Source organism: Saccopteryx leptura, chromosome 13, assembly GCF_036850995.1.
Source record: "Saccopteryx leptura isolate mSacLep1 chromosome 13, mSacLep1_pri_phased_curated, whole genome shotgun sequence".
Classification (NCBI taxonomy): domain Eukaryota; kingdom Metazoa; phylum Chordata; class Mammalia; order Chiroptera; family Emballonuridae; genus Saccopteryx; species Saccopteryx leptura.
The window spans coordinates 42325824-42344206 of record NC_089515.1 but is presented as its reverse complement, the minus strand read 5'-3'; the positions used below and the strand labels follow the sequence as shown (position 1 = coordinate 42344206).

At 37.7% G+C, this 18383-nt stretch overlaps 1 protein-coding gene across 24 annotated transcripts in view; it reads left to right on the top strand.

Annotated features, from left to right (window-relative positions):
* ZFAND6 (zinc finger AN1-type containing 6) overlaps positions 1–18383 on the top strand; it is a 57228-nt gene that overhangs the window by 13298 nt on the left and 25547 nt on the right. For 9 of the 24 annotated variants that reach the window (XM_066355897.1, XM_066355883.1, XM_066355885.1 and 6 more), the window contains one exon: positions 1842–1944. The exons of 5 other annotated variants lie outside the window; for them this stretch is intronic. The gene's annotated coding sequence lies outside the window, so the exon portion shown is untranslated. Of the gene's footprint in view, positions 1–1841; positions 1945–2859; positions 2878–6740; positions 6784–14727; positions 14818–18383 lie in introns of those variants that run through there. 10 more of the 24 variants (XM_066355875.1, XM_066355881.1, XM_066355896.1 and 7 more) reach the window with 4 other exon arrangements.

The window sequence follows — 18383 nt, the reverse complement described above, 5'->3', positions numbered from 1 at the left end:
AACTTGAAAAGTTGTTTTAAAGCAAAAATCAAGATAATTAAAAATACTAATATACTTTATAAATGGGAGGCAATAGTAAGTCACGGGTTAGCTCTGACTCCTTGATGCAACCAGTAGTTGAGCATGTGTAATCTTGACTTTGCCTAGTTCATTTTGCAATTTAAATAATTTTAACTTATCTGTAAATTTTTATTTCAGTTTACTTATAACTTAATGTAGGTTACTTTGAGAGAAAGTTTTTTTATGTCTATTTTGTTTGTTATACTTGAAAATGAAAAGTTCAATTTTCTATATACACTTTGGTTTTCTTGGATTAGAAAAAAAGACTTAAACTCATTACTGTTAATTAGTGAAAAAATACTCATGAAATACATGTTCTATACATTTAAATTTGCTTGATGTGTCAGAATTTATACAGATAAATATTCATAAATAGAACAATTGAGTTTCACTCGAATACTTAAAAATTTGTGTTGGTACTTAAATATTTATTGTCATGAATATTTCCTTGGCTCTGCATTAGAGAAAATGTATTTAATTTTCTTCTTAACAGGTTAATTTTATTGCTGCCAGGTAGAGATGAAGATAATTGTAAATATAATTTTAGTGAAAATCATTTCAAGTTTGGCTATACAGTGGATTACTTTTTTTTTTTTTTTTAAGTGAGAGGAGGGGAGGTAGAGAGACAGAGTCTGACATGCCCCCCAGATCCACCCAGCATTCCCCATCTGGGGCCAATGCTCCAATCAATGAGCTATTCTTAGCATCTGAGGCTGATGCTCAGCCTAATGGAGCCACTGGCTGGGAGAGGGGAAAAGAAAGAGAGGGGAGAGAGGGGAGGGAAGAGAAACAGTGGTTGCTTCTCCTGTGTGCCCTGACTGGGGATGAACCCACCACCCCTCCCATCCCCATGACCGCAGGTGGAGCCCATGCTCTATCCGCTGAGTCAACTGGCCAGGGCTGCTGTAGATTACATTTTAATGGATGCCCGAAGTAAAGGGAACACTAGAACTTGGAGAATCCATTGTAATAGTTTCTCTGCTGTATTATCTCTGCTGTCTCTGGTGAGAGAGCCAGGGGTATCTAGGCCTTCCTTTTAGTATATAAGTTTCAAAGGGTAGAGACCAGTTTTCTAGAGGGAGAAGAAAACTCTTTAAATGATGTAATATTGAGGCAAGGTGAGAATAGTGATAGCTCTCTTTTCTTTTAGAATGGAGAAAAAACTGATCTAGAGGGGATATTAACTGCATTGAAAGTCTATTGTTAGTCTCTTTTCAAGGGGAACACAATGAATTTTTTTCTAAGACCCAAAGGGACATTTTTATTGGGCAATAAAAATTGGTAAAACTTGAAAGAACCTAGAACCAGTGGCGTAGTATTATAAGTTCTCTCTGTGCTCCCTAAGAGGAGGACTTGACAGTTTTGCAGTGTATTTCCTGTATGACTTCTTTGTAAAAGTTGGTAAATGTTTTAGGAGGTAACTTTTTTGTTGATAACATTTTCCTTCTTGAAACTCTTCCGATTAGTTGAATGACACTGCCTGGGTCACCTCCTGTTTGTGCTGGCCTTTGCAAATGTTTCCTCTTGACAACCATTAAGTATTGGACTTTCATAGAATTCTGACCTTACCACTGTTTTCACTGTACCTCTTGGGTAATCCTCAGTACCCTGTGTTTGGTTAACATACTTATGTATTAATGGTTCCAAGATCTCTTTGTTAAGTCCGAATATTTTTGTTTATACTGGAGATGCATATTCATCCAGCTTATAAATGTTTCTTTTCATACCTACATTGAATTCAACAAGGCTAAACTTAACTGCTTATTTTGTCCTCCCAACAGTATCTGTCACCCCGTTCCCCCTCGTGGTGCAGCCTGTGGGTGATACTGCCATCGAAGCCAGATCCTGGGTATCACTCTGATCTTCCTCCTCCTTCATTCCCAGGTAGCCACAACTTCCTATCAGTTTTAAATAATAGTATCTCTAAACTCTATATTTGTTTTTCCTTCATCTCATTATAGGCCACAGTATGGTTTTTCAGTAGAGTAAACAGCTTTCTAACTGATCTTCACTTCCAGTTTGGGCTTTTGTATAGTAATACAATCTTCATTGTGCAGTCAAGTCTGTCTCGGCTTCAATTTTTTTTCCGGTTCCTTGTTGCCCTTTGAACTTTCTTAACTAGCTAGAGTAAATAACAATACCAGCTGATTTTGTGCAAAACATTATCTGAGGCAGTCAGTCCCCAAACAACCTTAAAAGAGGTAAGTATTGTTACCTTTGTTTAATCAGTGAGGCATTTTAGAAAGGCTCATTGGTTCAAGGCTGTCTTAGATGATAAGAGAGGCCACACTTTGAACCGAACTTGGCCGAAGCCCTTCCTCTTCACCCGTAAACTGTGTGGCTCCCTAAGCTGGCCCTAGCTAATTGTGCAGCCGTTTTTCCCCACACTACTCCATCTCATGCAGTTTCTCCTAGGCCCTAGGGCATACTGAAAATTTTTTTGCCTTAGTCTAAAAGTGATTTGAGGAAACCATTTTTGACAATTTTTTTGAACATTTCAAGAAAAGATAGGCATTATAGAATGTGCAGAATATAGGAAAGTAAAAAAATGAAACGCAGGGAAAATAAAAGTAGTTTTCCATATGTGGTAAATTTTTAATTTCAAAGCTGTTCAATTCCTCACATTTAATAAAAGCTTGAGACCAAGTTGTGTAAGAGGAAGATTAGGCAAAGTGTGAAAAAGCATTTTGAGTGATTTGAAATGCTGCTGACCTCCTTAAGTATCAAGTAACCTGGACCTTGTGTCCATTTTTGCATTCAGGTGCATGAAGTATGTGCCTAGAACACGAGTCATATAAGCTGCTGACCAACTTACAGGTAGGAAAACAGGCTACACATATTTTTTCATATCAAATATATCAGAAAAGTAAAATACTACAGCTAATCTCATCTAGAAAAAATTTGAGGTAAACTTAGAAATACTTGAGTTGGACTCATTTTCCATTTCAAATATTATATTTCTTTACTCTTCTTCTCTACTACTCTAATATATATTTAGGCAAAAAAAAGACCTCCATTGGGCTTAAAAAAAAAAAGAAAAAGCCTTTTTCATCTATAACTTTAAAAGTATCTTGGTGGTAAAAGATCAAGTGGATAGAACTTTTGAAAATTGTCTTCTTTGAAGAGTTGAATTCTTACCCTTAGGTCGGGAGTTAATGCAATTACAAAGTTTTAATAAAAATCCATGGTTGCCCATTATAAAAGCAGAAGTTTTGGGTGTCTTTTTGTTTGTATGTTTGTTTTGGTTTGTGTTTTTTTTTAACAATTAAAGTATATTTAGAGGCAGGAAATGCCATACTCCTCAAAATTTTAATTTGGCATATTTTATTATCCAAAGTAATCTTGCTGCTTTTTAAAATAATAAAAATGCAAAATTACAGTTTGTTTAATATGTTTTAAATGTTACATGTTATAATAAGATAATTTATAATTTGAAGAGATTGCATTACTTAGCTTTCATAAGTACAATACAAAATTATCCTCTAATTTTTTTTAGATAATTGCTTAAAACTTATAATGTATCTTTCCCTCATGAATACCAAATCTCAGTAGCTACTCACTTTTTTGTCCCCAAATTGAGTAGCAGGTGTCTGTATTGATACTCTTTACATGATCGCTAAATGCTGGAAAGGTAAAACCACTTGTTCCCTCCCAGGTATTGTTATTAGTATTGACCTTGTTTTCTTGCAGCTAGCCAGCAAAAAAAGCACTTGCTAAAATTTATATAGTGATTCTCCAAATTTTATAGTGGAAAACCATTGTTTTTTGAGAGGTTTCTTTTGAAATGCAGCCTCTGACCTAATGTAGGTGACCTAAATTATTCTCAAGTATTTCAAATAACCTTTGCAGTTATTTGAAACCATTTTTCTTTCAACTGTAAATATGTACTTTCTGTGTTTTGTGCTAAAGTAATATTTTACAGTAGGTTCCTAAGGTAGTGGTTCTCAAACTTGAGCCCGAGAATCCTTAGGAGCCTGTTGGAGTGTGCGGATTCTTGGGCGCAGCCTCCAGAAATTGATCCAGTAGTTGTGGAGAAGGACTTAGGAACGTGCAGTTTTCTGATGCTGTGAATCCACGCATTTGCAACACCCGATGTAAAGGTTATCTAGGGAAATTATGTTTAGTGACCAATTCAGGAAAATTCTGACTTTTTAAACATGCTTTTTCTTGAAATTTTAAGTCAGACTTTGGTCGTTGGATCTGTCTGACAGAAAACCAGGTCGTTGGGACTTTTAACTTCCTAGCAATAACTATATCAAGGTCTATGCTGGAGCCACTTGGCCCTCATCCAGCAGATTGAAAGCCAGCAAATAAGGAGGCCAGTAAATAAATAGGGCACATTGTTGATGAAGTGGAAACAACTTCCCCCTGAATGCTAAGTGGCTTCAAAGAGTATGGTGCCGAGCAATTTATTTTGTATTTTATAACTGCACATTGAAACAGAAAAGAAAAGCCTTTTTGGAATGGTTGATGTAGGCCGGCCAAACCACGTGAGTCAGGTACTGTGAACATTGGGACCTAAAATTACCAAGGTGATCTGTATATCACGTTAAAACCAGATCAGTGCAGGGTTCAGTGTTGATTCCTAAGTAGTTTTAGAGCTAATATTCTTCTACTTTTTATCCTAATTAAGGGAACTTGAAAATTTGTCAAATTGCTTGGGGTTTTTTTCAGCATCAGAAATAATGAAAATACACGAATAGGGTGTCTTAATGAGTGTGAAAGAAGACTCCTTCAATTGTACTTGTATACACCTTTTGTTCTGTCTTTTTAAAATGACCCATGATTGCCATCAAATTCTTGAAGAGAATATAATACAAATCAGAAAGTCTTAAACACAGACTTGTCAGCTAGCATACATATTATTTTTAGGTTGTCAACAATTAATCTACTACTGGCTATTTAATGGCCTGGAAGGAGGAAAAGAGTTCATTTAAACTGGATTAGTATGTTCCGCACTGTTAAAACATTCCCTGATTGATCCTAAAAATTTAAGATGAACAAGACTCTGCTAATTTGATTTTTACTTGGGTGATTGGATTTCCTATAGTTGCTATATTAGGGATTCAGAGGTTGTTTTTGTGATGTGGATACAGCGAGAGTCAAATGTTAATTGATTGTATAAACATTTGAGTGCACTCAAATGTTTGTACGTTCTGCGCAGTATGTTCTATGCAGGTGTGCCTGGTACTAGAAATACAGTGTTGAACAAGGTATATGGCCCCTGAAATGCAGTGTTATCAAAATTACATGCCTAACTTGGACCAGGAAAGTGACTTAGACATTGACATGTGTTTAGTTTCTAAGAAGTGATATTTTTTTGCTTAGTTTTTTCCATATATACTACTCACACAAATTAGGGGATATTTCAAAATGAATATGAAGCAATTTTTTTGTGTGTGTGTATTTTTCTGAAGCTGGAAACGGGGAGAAATAGTCAGACTCCCGCATGCCCCCGACTGGGATCCACCCGGCACGCCCACCAGGGGTGATGCTCTGCCCACCAGGGGGCGATGCTCTGCCCCTCCGGGGTGTCGCTCTGCCACGACCAGAGCCACTCTAGCGCCTGGGGCAGAGGCCAAGGAACCATCCCTAGCGCCCAGGCCATCTTTGCTCCAATGGAGCCTTGGCTGCAGGAGGGGAAGAGAGAGACAGAGAGGAAGGAGGGGGGTGGGGTGGAGAAGCAAATGGGCGCTTCTCCTATGTGCCCTGACCAGGAATCGAACCTGGGTCCCCCGCATGCCAGGCCGACGCTCTACCGCTGAGCCAACCGGCCAGGGCCGAATATGAAGCAATTAAAAAAAGCATTTGACTTTTTTTTATTGAACATCAGAAAAGCAAACAAGTCAAAGAAAGTTGTTCAATTATGCAAATAAAATGCAAAACCAATTTTTATTTCATTGGTGAAAATGCACTATTCAAAGGCTAAAAGTACTGGAGTATCTGTATGTTCCTTGATCCCCTAATTTTTGTGAGCAGTATAAATTTATTCCATTTGCAACAAGTAGTATTTCTCTGCAAGATAACTGTTAACCAGGATGAATACAAGAGGATTTATAGGGGGAAAATGACTTGATTGTTGTTGGGTACTTTTAAAAAAATAAGTTGTATGTATCCTCACTGAACATGATATTTAAAACATATCCATTATTCAAAATTAAAATTTTTATTAGATGGGTAGTAACATTTTAATTCACTCAAACTTCTAAATGTGAAGAGTTGTGGGAGAGGGGATCTCCACCTAATTCACTGAGGCTGGATTTGTGTCTTATATTTTTGTATTTCTCACAGCTCTGCACATAATCAGCTATAAGAGAATGGTTTCACTGAAGGTTTTTATCTTGGCAACTTTTTTTTTAAAGATTTTATTTATTGATTTTTAGAGAAAGGAGAGAGAGGGGAGGGGGCCAAGGAGAAGAAAGGATCAACTCAGAGTTGCTTCTCCTATGTACCTTGACCAGGCAAGCCCTAGGTTTCGAACCAGCATTCCGGGTTGATGGTTTATCCACTGTGCCACCACAGGTTAGGCTATCTTGGCAACTTCGCTATGAATTGTTTAAGTTAAAAGCTATTCTTCCTTAGAAAAGGAAAAAAGCTATTATTTTGTGCATTTTAACTTTGTGGTGAACAAGTAAAAAATTTAAATTACAGTTTTTCTTAATACTTTAAAATTCTTTTAGGTTCTGTGAAGAAATCTCTTGGCCTCACATTACCCAATTTACTGTAAGTTAATCTTTAGGTTTTTATATTTGAATACTGGTGACTAATCTATTCAAGAGATGAACATTTTTTGAAAAATAGGAGTTCTTATCTTAAAAACTGAAAACTCTTTATGAACATGGATTGTTTTGTAACTTTAATGATTGAGTAAGGAAGGGCAGGAAAATTGCCTTCTCTGTATTTTTTGGAAGAATTAGGAAACATTCAGAGTGATTCCTGATGAAAGGATAAGCAATGCTGCTATTATCTGGGAGGTATCTTTTGCTGAAATGCAATAAATTACATAATGTCAGTTATACTTTAAAATCTAAAACTAGCAAATAATGTTTAGTAGAATTTTTCAGAATTATAATCTCTCTCACACACACATAACTTTAAAAATTGGTGATAAACCATGTTCAAGCTCCAATTCACGCTTTATGCATATTGTAAACATGTTATTTTTTTTAAAAAAAATCCGAAGTTCATCTTGTTCAGGGTACCAGATCATGTTCAAATTGTTGAAATGATTAAGAAGTGGATGTGAAGATAAGAAAGAAAAGTTTGTTTTACTTGTCAGTAATGAGGATAATTAGTTAGAAAATTATTTTAACATATAAATAAAAATATAAAATATTTGCTTAGTGGAAAACTAACACTGTACTTGCAGAAACTTGAACTCTTCAGTTATATAGCTCCTCTTGACTTAACTCAGCCTGGAATACTTACCCTCTACAGAGCACAGGTATAACTGAGTCATAGTTTTGAATCAAGATAGGTCTGTTTCCATTTTTTTGTCCTATTATATTTTTTATTCAGCTTCATTGAGGTAAATTTGCATTCAATAAAATTTACTAATTTTAAGTGTGCTGTATTAGTGTATTAGTGAAGGAGAAAGCCACCACCATAATCACAACATGGAACATTTCCATTACCCCAAAAAGTTTGTGTCCCTTTGGAGTTAAATCTGCCCTTGGCCCTGGAACTGCTTTTTGTAGCATTTCATATAAACTGAGTCACATATAATGTGGTCTGCTTTATCTGTCTTCTCTCACTTTGCATAATGATTCAGAGATTCACCCAGGTGGTCAAGTTTATCAGCAGTTCATTTTCTGTGGCCGGATAGTATTTCATTGTGTGGCTATTTCACAATTTGTTTATGCATTTGCCGTTTGATGGATATTTGGATTGTTTCCAGTTCTTGGCCCTTTCAAATAAGGCCACTATGTAAATTCAAGTACAAGTCATTGTGTGGACATGGGTGTAAATACCCAAGAGTGGAACTTTGCTCTAGGTTAAATGTAAGACTTTGCTTCTTAGTTTTTTGGTAGGGAAGACAGAAAAATCTTCGTATTTTCTTAAATCATATTCTCCCTCTCTGTTTTCTTTCTTTTGTTTGTTTTCTCTCCCTCTTTTCTTTCCTCTCTTTTTTTCATGGCTAATGCCACCGAATGTTTCTTTGTTACCTATTTGTTTTTTAGCTTCTCAGGGCTTAACATTCTGGTGCCTTGTCTTTTCTAGGTGCTCTGTAGTGACTGTGTGCTTCCTCGGCTTTTTTATTGGTTTTACTGAGTTCTGTTTGTTTTTGATATTTTCCTTGTATGTTATTGAACACACATTATCTCTTGCTTTGGTTCCACTTTGTGCCTGACAATACCAGAAATTAACTTAATTTGGAGTTGTTAGGAGAAACACCTCTACCGCTGTGTTCCCAATTGAAGAACAGCAGTGTTCTGTTAGAGAATTTCTCTCTAACTGCAGTGTGGTTTGGGGAAGGGGACAGTAGAATAACAAGGTTGAGAGGAGGCAGATGTGCAGTTGACACAGATCCACTGAGTCAAACACTGTCATTTAGCCACCACATTGGATGTTTGAAACAAGAGCACTGTTTCTCATAATTCATTGAACAGGTCATTAAATAAATAGCACTTTTTTTAGGGAGAGAGAGAGAGAGAGAGAATATAAGAGATGAGAAGCATCAACTTGTAGTTGTGTCATTTTAGTTGTTCATTGTGTTCATTGATTGCTTCTCATATGTTCCTTGATCAGGGGGGCTCAAGCCAAGCCAGTGACCCCTTGCTCAAGCCAGCAACCTTAGACTTTTAACTCAGTGACCTTTGGGCTCAAGCCAGAACCCTGTGCTCAAGCTGTTGAGCCTACACTCAAGCCAGCAACCACCATATTTTGTACCAAGGACCTCAGTGTCCCAGGCTGACGCTCTATCCACTGTGCCACCACTGGTCAGGTTTCACAAACCACTTTTTTTTTGTATTTTTCTGAAGCTGGAAACGGGGAGGCAGTCAGTCAGACTCCCACATGCGCCCGACCGGGATCTACCCGGCATGCCCACCAGGGGGCGATGCTCTGCCTATTTGGGGCGTTGCTCTGTTGTGACCAGAGCCATTCTAGCGCCTGAGGCAGAGACAGTAGAGCCATCCTCAGCGCCCAGGCCAACTTTGCTCCAGTGGAGCCTTGGCTGTGGGAGGGGAAGAGAGAGACAGAGAGGAAGGAGAGGGGGAGGGGTGGAGAAGCAGATGGGCGCTTCTCCTGTGTGCCCTGGCCGGGAATCAAACCCGGGACTCCTGCATGCCAGGCCGATGCTCTACCACTGAGCCAACTGGCCAGGGCCCACAAACCACTTTTGATTGCTGTTGGATTGGTGTTTGGCATGAAGATAAGATAGGATATATGGTTCCTGTTATGTGTTCAGAATCCTTAGAATGTCAGGTTCAAATGTTTATTTTTTCAGATATTACTTATAAGTAATAGGAAATGTATAAAAAGTTGCATTAATGACATAAATAGTCTCATATACCCTTTGGCAAGATTCTCCAATTGTTAATGTTTTGCCATGTTTGCTTGGTCATTCTCTGTGATGTTATTTTTTTCTGAATTATTTGAGAATAAATTGCACACATCATGTCCCTTTATTATGTTATTACTTAGATGTATATTTGCCTAAGAATAAAGGCATTCTCATATTTTCAGGGACATTTCAGTTATCAAATTAAGGAAATTTAACACTGACATAATATAATACAATTATTTATTGATTGATTTTATTTTTTTATTGATTTAATATAATTCTTTAATATAGTAATATAGTCCACATTCAGATTCTCTGGTTTTCCCAGTGATGTTCTTTATAGATTTTCCCCTGGTCCAGGATCCAACCCAGAATCATTGATTGCATTTAGTTGTCGTGTCATTATTCTCATTTAATCAGAAACATTTTGTTAGCTTTTCTTTGTCTTTTATGATCGTAAACATTTTGGAAGAATGACAGACCATTTATTTACGGATTCTCCCTCAGTTGGGGTTTGTCTGATGTGTCCTTGTGATCAGTTTTAGGAGATGCAGTTTTGGCAGAAATGCTGTAGTAGCGATGTGTGCCCGTCCATGTGTCCCATTGGAGGCACAGGTCCATGCGTCCCATCATTGTCATCGGAGATAACGATTGCGATCTTTTGGTTAATGTGGAATCTACCAGACTCTTCCACTTAAAAGTTACTGTTTTTCTTTTGGTAGTAAGTAATTTGTGGGGAGATCCTTAGAGACTTAAAATATATATACTATTCCTCATGAAACTTTGATCCACAAAGAATTGTAGTATTCTTTGGTAATTTTACCTCAGTTACTCAATAAATGTTTAATTTTTATTACATAGAGAGTAAGTTTCTGTTATATAGCCCAAGATTAGTACAATTTATTCTTTTAGTCATTGTGTTGTATTACAGTAGGCTTACTTTAACCTGCCATGAAAATCAGAAGGTTTTAATAAGTTCCACCGAAGCACAGACTTTTGGACAAATACTTTTAACTTGTGTGAAAATTTTTTTATGAAGTCTTTTAAAAATTTTTGTTAGATTATTTTCGAGAGAGAGAAACATTGATTTATTCCTCTACTTGTTTATGCATTCATTAGTTGATTCTTGTATGTGCCTTGAACCAGGATTGAACCCACAACCTTGGTTCATAAGACTGATACTCTAATCAGTTGAGCTACCTAGCCAGAGCCTGAGATCTTAAATCACTTACATGTACAGTATGAGTATAAAGAAACATTTGCGTTATTTCTAATGAGCCCTGAAACCTTTAATTATCTTTTAGGGCATAGCAAAGGTGCAATAAATATTCCAGCATTAAACAATACCTTAAAAATCTGTGAAATGCTAGTGTTTGGATGCTATTTCTCATGGTGTTTTTAAGCCATGTTGCTAATATAAATATTAAGTTCACTATATTTGTGGAATCCTAAAGTTTTTTCCTAAAACTTACTATAAAAATTGAGGCCAACATTTTATATGTAGGGGGAAAGTAGTTATCTGGGTATTCTAGGATATTTTGATAGAAGGTAGTTTTATTTTCACAGAAGCCTTCTAACATGAGTAATCTAGAGCAACAATGGTGCTGTAGAAATTGAATCTGGGGGGAACGTGCTGTAAATTTTTAGAGTAAATGTCAGAAATGCGTCTCCTTCTGCCATAGCAGGGCCAGAATGTCATCCTTCTCAGTTAGTGGGGTCCCAAGGGGTATTCTTGGGACACTGAAGTCACTCCATTAACTGTGAAAGTTACTTTTTAGTTGTTATTTAGCTGTTTATGCTAAATAAGTTAGCTAAACTTTAGAAAAATAGAAAAATACCTAGTTCACTTAATTTGCATACAAATGATTATAAAAAGTAATCCTTATTCACCTAGCTCACCTAGCTTGTGGCCTGGTGAAGAAAAATCTCTATGTTAATAAAGCTACATATTTTTACAGTAGACATTATTATCAAATACCACTTGAAATTATTTCACTTCTTAATTGTACCTCAGCAACCTTTTTTTATATAGTTGAAATATTGAAAGCAATCCTTAAAATTTTAGACAATTAACATGTACATAGTCCATTTTAACTGTCTCAACTCTGTTTCGTGTTAACTGTGTTACAGGAATGAATCTGAAGTCTGCTACAATAAAACACTGAAGGCTTTAAAATGTTTTCTTGCATAAAACTCAAACTTTTAAGTAGCTGCTTATGAGGATAGGGGAGGCAGGAAGCTAATTTCTGCCTCAAGATAAAGGACAGCTGTTTGCTCATCAACCTCAACTGTGTGAGTAGACTAAGCCTGTAACCCTATGTAACTAGGCAGAGTTAACAAATTTTTTTAATCTAAAGTGCTCAAAGATAGGTCAAGTCAGCATGATGAGACAGTTTTTTTTAAGATTTTTGTTTTTTATTTTGGTGGCTAAGATACTGAGGGTGGGGGTGGGTGGTAGATTTTTATTTATGAAGTATTTTTGAGAATAACATTTAATAACTGAATATCATTAGTTATATCTCTTTTTCAGAATTATGTTAAGCAGTGGAATCTGCATTACTAATCTTAGTTGTGAAGCAAAAGATAATTCTTAAGATTGCTGTTTATTTTGCAGTTGATTTTAGCCTTTTTAAATTAATATATTGACCAAACAACCATAAAAATATTTTTGGGAATATGATGTTAGGTATTAATATAGAAAATTGCTCTTGGAAGTAATTTAAGTTATAATAATTGTTTTAAATAACTATTTGATCAAAGATAGCGTATACTGCAAAATAAGGAACTCTTGTTCCTTAAATGCAGTTGGAAATCTTTTAAACTTGCCAACTTTGGTTTGTTTGTTGTTGTTTTTGACAGAGACAGAGAGAATCAGAGAGAGGGACAGACAGACAGGAAGGGAGATGAGATGAGAAGCATCAATTCTTCATTGCAGTTCCTTAGTTCAGTGATTGCTTCTCATGTGTGCCTTGAGGGGGGGGGGGCTCCAGCAGAGCGAGTGACCCCTTGCTCAAGCCAGCGACCATAGGGTCATGTGTATGATCCCTCGCTCAAGCTGGTGAACCTGTGCTCAAGCTGGATGAGCCCACACTCAAGCCAGCAACCTCGGGATTTCCAACCTGGGTTCTCTGTGTCCCAGTCCGATGCTCTATCCCCTGCGCCACCACCTGGTCAGGCCCAATTTTGGTTTTTAAAAGTGCTTTGATAATATAAATACCCATTGAAGAAAAATCTTTTCTATTTTTTTTACTAAAAGTTATCACCTTAAGAATCAGTTGGCTGAGTGGGGGCATCTAATTTTTTTCTACTTTTTCTGTTTTGTTTTTCTTTCTAGATTTAAGAGTGAGACTCTTAATGGAATGTTTTTGCTGCCCCCCCCCCCCCCCCAGGAATGCATAGTTGTACAGATGAGATGGTTAAAATATAAGATATTGCAGGGACCAAATTATGAGCATGTGGATAAAAATTTATAAAATCTTACTATTTAGGGAAGCATAGACTGGAAGGAATGTTGTTTGCATGAAGGTGAATTTGCTTTTGTCTGAAGAAAAATCAAAACTGACTGTCTTTAGGATCAGGAATGAGAAGATATTTAGAAAGCACAAGAATGCTATACACTGACTGTAATATTCTTATGAATGTAGTCAGAGCACATGGCAGAAATGAAGGACATGTTTCAAAAGGAAGACATGTTTCATCAAAACCAGTAGGAAGCTTGAGGTGTCAGCTTGCCCAATTTTCATTTCCAGATTGGTCAGTAGATACATAGCAGTGTGTAAGTCTCCAGGGGTTATCTAGTTCCTAATCTTTCAGTAGCTCTAAAGGAGAAAGTATTATAATCTCCTTGTTTAGTGAGGACAGGTTTCACTTACATGAGTTTTAAGGTCAAACATGAGGTTTTACTCTTTAGTTACAGCCACTGGGTATTTCACATATAGAACCGAGTTTAATTTGGCACTATTATGTTTGCTCCAGTTCTCTGCCCTTCTCTTTTTAAATTAATGTCAAAAATAAAGAAAATTCAAGGTGAAGGAAGCCTTTAGACCAGTGGTAGTAAACCTGGTCCCTGCTGCCCACTAGTGGGCGTTCCAGCTTTCATGGTGGGTGGTAGCGGAGCAACCAAAGTATAAATAAAAGATAGATTTAACTATAGTAAGTTGTTTTATAAAGATTTATTCTGCCAAACAGCGAAAATTCAACATAAAGTACTTGATAAGTAATTATTATTATATGCTTTAACTTGCTGTAACTCTGCTTTACAAATTTTATAAAGTAAAGTTACTTACCTACTTTATGAATCACCATTACTGTGGAACCGGTGGGCAGTTAGAAAATGTTACTACTAACAGAGATACAAAAGTGGGCGGTAGGTATAAAAAGGTTGACTACCCCTGCTTTAGAACATACAAACGACACTTTGATTTTTAAGATGAGATAAGGCCAAAGAACAACGGGAAAATTGAGGAGGGGAGAAATTGGATGATGGCGAATCGGTCCCCAGTTTCTATATCTGCCTTTATCTCTGAGCTGATTCCTTGTGTCTGTTTTACTCTTTACCAGGCAGGTAGAGAGGAGGGTGCTGAGAAGCTAATGACGATAAGGTCTAGAACATCCATGTCACTTCTCCTCTATCCTTCCACCCTACCCCACCCTGCACCACACCCTGTGGCCTTTCCCAGGACACATGGCTTGTACATGTGTTTCAGCTCCTTTTACTGTTGTATTATGCAGTCTGCACTAACATGGAGCTCTTGGGCAATCCAAAGCCGTGGAACATGGTGCCTGGGTTCTGATCCTAACTGTCCCTTTAAACAGCCATGTGATGTTATTATTAAATTTGTTTTTTTGTGAGAGAAATACTAAAGGCAGATTTCAGATCTTCAAAATACTAGGTTTTAATACTTTAGAATTAAGAATTTATAAGTCACAAAGTAAGGTATATTGGGTAGGTACCACGGGAAACCCCTTCAGAGCTGCGGATAGAAACCCTTACTCCTGCCGTCCGGTCCCCAGTCTGCCGCAGACAGACCATTCCAGGTTCTCAGTAGCCACACGTGGCACAGGTATTGGAGAGCTGTTCTAGGTAGTTGGGTTTGAATCTAGGTAATTTGTTTTAATTAATATTTTTAATATTAAATGTGCCATTTCTTGATGACACACAGCTCTGTTTGTCTGGAACATGAAAGATTGGCGTTTGCATCAGAGGAAGAGGAAAGGAAGCAAAAGTTAATTCTTCAAGAATCTTGGTGAAGGTTAGGTATATTTTCTCTGGTTTTTAGGTAAAGTGAATTTTAGGCAGTTTATAAAAGTTGTTATAATGTTATTTTTAAATAAAGGCATGGACAGAGGAGTCAAACAGTGTTGTAAGTATTGAGTTCTCACTAATCACCGCTGCTTGGATTTAAGTGAGCCTTCTTTTACAACTTGATTGATGGTGGCAGAGTGCTTTCTCTTCTAGAAGCACCTGTGCAAGACAGGCAGTGTATGGACAGTCCACTCATTTGAAGTCTTCCAGGAAGGACTGGGTATCACTTAGTGGTTTTATTGTAAGAGAACCTCCTTCATTTGGGATGATCCTGCTTGAAGCCTAAAGGAGTCTGGGCTTTATCCCTGATAATCATCTCACTGCATGTTTAAAAACATTGCAGCTGTTCGGGGTGGGGGGAGACCAGGAAGTGCAAACACAGTTTTATGTTCTAAAAGAACTCACTGTTTACTGGATTCTAATCAGGGACCGCTACACATGAGAACAGATATCCATTCTAACTAGAGAAGGAAAAATGGGGTTATTCAAAAGATTTATTAAAAAATCTTACAGAATTGCAAGTCTACAGTTTTGTTATCTTTTTATGCCTGTACCCCTTCCCCACACCTACATTAGATTGATTCACTGATCAGATTAGACAAGGTCTAATGAGCTGTCTGGAGGTGTTATCCCATGGTATCTATGGGGTAGCCAGGGCTGAGAGTTGTAGATAGTACAGATTATATTAAACAGGAACTTTAGCAAGGAGGTTGCGATTGACATATCTAACTTCAGTTTCTTTAAGTGATTAAGAAACGGGGACGGGTGATAGTATTACCCTCCTCATACAGATATGCCAGATCCTGTGTACAAAGTGCGTAGCACAGGGCTTGGTACATACCGTATTTCCCCTTGTATAGGATACTCCCATGTATAAGACGCATCTTAATTTGGGGGCCCGAAATTTGAAAAAAAAAGTTTATTACATAAAGTAATTGAACTTAAGTTTTATTCTTCATAAAATTCATACAACTCCTCATCACTGTCAAAACTCCCTTCCATTAGCTTGTCCTCATCTGTGTCTGATGACGAATCACTGTCTTCAATAATGAGTGCAAAAACAAGCGCGAAAAAGTGAGAAATGCAAGTAAAAACAATCTACAACCACTGTGTAAGATGCACCCGGTTTTTAGACCCCAGATTTTTCGGAAAAAGGTCTTCACGGCTGACATTTTCATTGAGTGCTTGCTAATATGTAGCTTGGTATGTAATTTTCTGATCTGATTTTTTTTAATTTAGGAGAAAAGTTTGGAGAACTTGAGATGAAGTGATGACCTGTGGGTAGCCGCTCAGAGCATCTTAATTCAGAGGTGGAGGGGCTGCCCAACTGAGCCGGTGGCCTGGTCACTCTCTTGTGTTCATAGCCATTTGTCACCTCTGCCCAGTTGGCTTCTGGTGAGCATCATGAGTATGCTCCTAATTGGGAACTTAGAAGGAGTTTTCCTTATTATTTTAGCCATTTGTACCTCATTTTTCAAATGAAATCTTTTACAGAAACGTGGTGTGTAAAAATACCAAAAATGAACTGTTTGGCTTGAGGCAGACGTTTTCTATCCAGTCGACCCTCTCAGAGACTGTTCTCTCCATCACTGACAGAATATGCAATTATGAGCAATATACTCAAGGAAGAAGATTGCCTAAATGACAGACATCATGATAAGTCTGCCATAGCCTTAGATGCGTTAAGATTTTACCTTTGACTCTGGCTCTGGGAAAGCTGGCTGTTAACTGAAGTTGGCCCTGATATTACAGGTTTACACTGAAAGGCCAGTAAACAGCCCTGGAATCCAGCACTTGACTTCACAGATATAGCTGGCCGTTACCACATTGAGCTTAACTGCTAAACCATAGATGAGGTGCTTGCTCTTCTTCTGTTATCTGAGTCCAGATTAATTGTACTTCCAAGTAATTTGTTTTTCTTTTCATTATCGTATGTTCTTAACTAGTCATAACCTTCTTTGCATCAGCTGCTCTGAATAATGGAGTTGATTGAATGCCAGCTAGTTGGCAAACCCTCCCTGTAGGCGTCTTTTGTTTATGGACAATATACCTGACCTAAGCTTTTTTTTTCCACTGTTTTTCCTTGGATTGACCAGTGTTGCTTACTTCTGATGTCATATAGCACACATATTTAAAGTCATTTTAAGTCCTTTTCAGAACATTATGAGGTACAGTGGTACCTTGTGATACGAATTGAATTCGTTCTGTAACCGAGCTCGTAAGTCAGTCAACTCATATATCAAACTGCCGATACTGGACCCGTGCCAACCCGCCAACCGGCAGCAGCTTCCCGAATCACGACTCGTATCTCGGAATTTCGCTCAGATCTTGAACAAAAATACGGACCGAATCACAGCTCGTATCTTAAAATATTTGTATGTTGGTCTGTTTGTATCTCAAGGTACCACTGTATATCAAAAAATTGATAGCAAAGTGTTTAGTAAACGGCACTTGTTAAGTAAGTCCTTCTTCCCATTCTAGGGTGATGGGACTGCCCCTGGCCTACAAATTTAAATTCAGAGTCCTTAGCATGGATACATGACCTTCACCGTGGGGCCTTGCTGTTTGCAGGACCAGTGCCCACCATCCTGTACTCCAGGCATGGGATTCTCTCCCCTGATAAGACCACACACTTGTTTTTAGATGTCGTCCACAAGTAGGAATAACAAATATGCACACTTAGTAACTTTTTGTTGGCAGTTCTCCAGAATAATTGGTGCCTCCTTTTTATAAACTTTTTGAGAGGAAGATGTTGGAAACTATTCCTCCATACTTCTAGTCAAGAAAGTTGTATTGCCAGGGGCGGAAAGTGAGGTGCATGCCGAGATCTCCTCACAGGCCATCTCACTGTCTGTGTGGCAGGGAGGCTTTAATGTCCTTGCCCTTGTGCACTGTGGGTGAGGAAGGAGTCTGGGGTTTACGACTGCAGCTACCATTAAATACCTGGTACTTCGCAGCTCTCGCTCTCATGATGAACTGCAGATGTTTGACCTGGAAAAGCTGCCTCCGCTTTCTGTGGCTGTTTATAGGGTTTGAAGTGTTTTTACTGTCATTTGATCTTCCCCAAATCCTATGAAGTAGAAACAACTATCACTCCTGTCGTCATCTGAGGACTCTGAGGCTCACCATTGATCTAAATAAGTAGGAAGTGGCAGAATCAGAGTCAGCTTTACGATTTTGTCAGTTCTTTGTCCTTTTCACGGTGCCTTAGAACACATCGAGTTGTCCCTGTGCTTATAACTTTCGCAGTGATGAGGCCTCTTTCCACAAGATATTTATTATCCCTCTCCCCAAGGCATTACTTCTTAACTAAAAAAAGAGTCAACTTCTAGAATATCTTGCAACATTCTGGGCATTTTTTTAAATATATGCCCCTGTGGAGGTGCTTCTTAGCATTTTGTGTTTTTGTGGCTGATAAGTGATTATAATTTTGGAATTAGATGTGGTATCTGTGCAGATACATGAAAATCACACATTATATTCCTGTCTCTACCAGGGGTCCCCAAACTTTTT